Raw genomic sequence first — 1,593 nt, forward strand, 5'->3', positions numbered from 1 at the left:
AACTGACCTCCTGAGGTTCTGAAGCCCTGAGCCCAGATCAAACCTCCCTGAAGTTTTGGCAAAGTCAGGGTAGGCTCTGTACACAGTATCCCTCTGTGAGGTCAGATGACCTTGTTCTAGCGATTCCATCCTTTGGAATAAGCACCTTCTCTACATCAGTCTGAACAAGGCGTCTTCTTCTCCAATGGAGAAACTTGCCTAAGATGCTGGGTAGGGTCCAGGGGCCAGAGCAGAGGGGAGACACCCAGGGGAGGGGGTTCAACCGCAGACCGATGGAGACATCTGGTCTCCCCCTTGCTGAAAATGAGCCCCAGGAGATAGGCGTCCGGCTTTGGAGCAGAGGCTTAGGAGTGGGACAGAGAGAGAATAATTCTAAAGATATCAGAGAATCTACGGCTATACCACCCTGAACAAACCTGATCCCGTCTGATCTCAGACGCTAAGCAGGGTCGGGCTTGGTTAGTACTTGGATGGGAGACCACCTAGGAAGACCAGGTGCTGTAGGCATAAAAAAATAAAGAAAATAAGGGATCGTAAGCTGACGAGGTCCTTGCAATCTGTGAGATCAACCAAGGGTTGCCTTGCTTTAAAAAAAAAAAAAAAAAAAGCTATCCAAGAGCACAGAGGTTGCCCTGCTCAGCCCCAGGACCACCTCTTAAGGAGACAGAGGCCTTTTGCTTGCCCTCATGCTCAGTCCCTGTCTGCTTTCTGCCACAAAGGACAGGGAAGGCAAAAAATTCCCGAAGATGTGCCAGTGCCATCCCCTCCCATTGCATTTCCAAGACTTAGGCCATCCCAGCAGGCTGACCCATCTCAGGACTGGCTGGGAGGCTCCAGAGAGGGCAAGACCTCTAGTGAGAAAGCCTGACTGACCCAGAGCGCCTCCTCAGCAAACACGTGGGCCCAGTCAGGAAGGGGTTTGAGGGCGCTGAGGTGTGGGTGCTAGAGGTTTCAAAGACCTTGAGCTTCTGGAGCTCTGAAGTCAGGCAGCTGAGGGTATAATCGGGAACCCCGGCTGTGCGACCTCTGAACCTCCTTCAACCTCTCTGAACTTTAGTGTTGTCCAAAGGGGTTTGATCCCTACTCGATCGTTACGAGAATCCAGGCAGACCGGGTGTGTGTGCGTGTACCTGGCATGGTGTAAGTGCTTATGAAATAGGGAAGATAATAATAAACTCAGTTGTATTCAGAGCCTACAACGAGCTGCTAGACACGGAACCTGGCCGTGAGCACATGGCCAGACAAAGAGGGAACCAACAGGAAGACTCCCTCTGAGATTACCAACAACTACTTCCCCAAGCCCTTCGTGCTGCGGACCCATCCTCAGGAAAGAAAACAGATTTAAACTGAATTCCTTGAACATTCCGGAGGCTGTCTCACTCTCTGCCTCTGAGAGGAAACCACGCTCTGTCTACGGAGTGTTAGTCCTTCTCTAATAAGCTTTCCTTTTGACTCTAACTCTGGCGTGCACCTGAATTCTTTCCTGCATGCAGTCTGGACCCTCGCTGACCACCCGTCCGCCCCCGCCCCCCCACCACCCCACCTCACCCTTGCCTCAGTGCGGGACTTGAATCCCCACTCAAGGGGATTTGC

At 52.3% G+C, this 1,593-nt stretch overlaps 1 non-coding gene across 1 annotated transcript; it reads left to right on the forward strand.

Moving 5' to 3' along the window:
• Positions 1 to 388: 388 nt before the first annotated feature.
• LOC111745649 lies at positions 389 to 507 on the forward strand. The gene has a single exon (XR_002782745.1). It is a non-coding gene; the product is annotated as a 5S ribosomal RNA (ribosomal RNA).
• The last annotated feature ends 1,086 nt before the right edge of the window (positions 508 to 1,593 follow it).

This window comes from Pteropus vampyrus, unplaced genomic scaffold (assembly GCF_000151845.1).
Source record: "Pteropus vampyrus isolate Shadow unplaced genomic scaffold, Pvam_2.0 Scaffold6, whole genome shotgun sequence".
Lineage (NCBI taxonomy): Eukaryota > Metazoa > Chordata > Mammalia > Chiroptera > Pteropodidae > Pteropus > Pteropus vampyrus.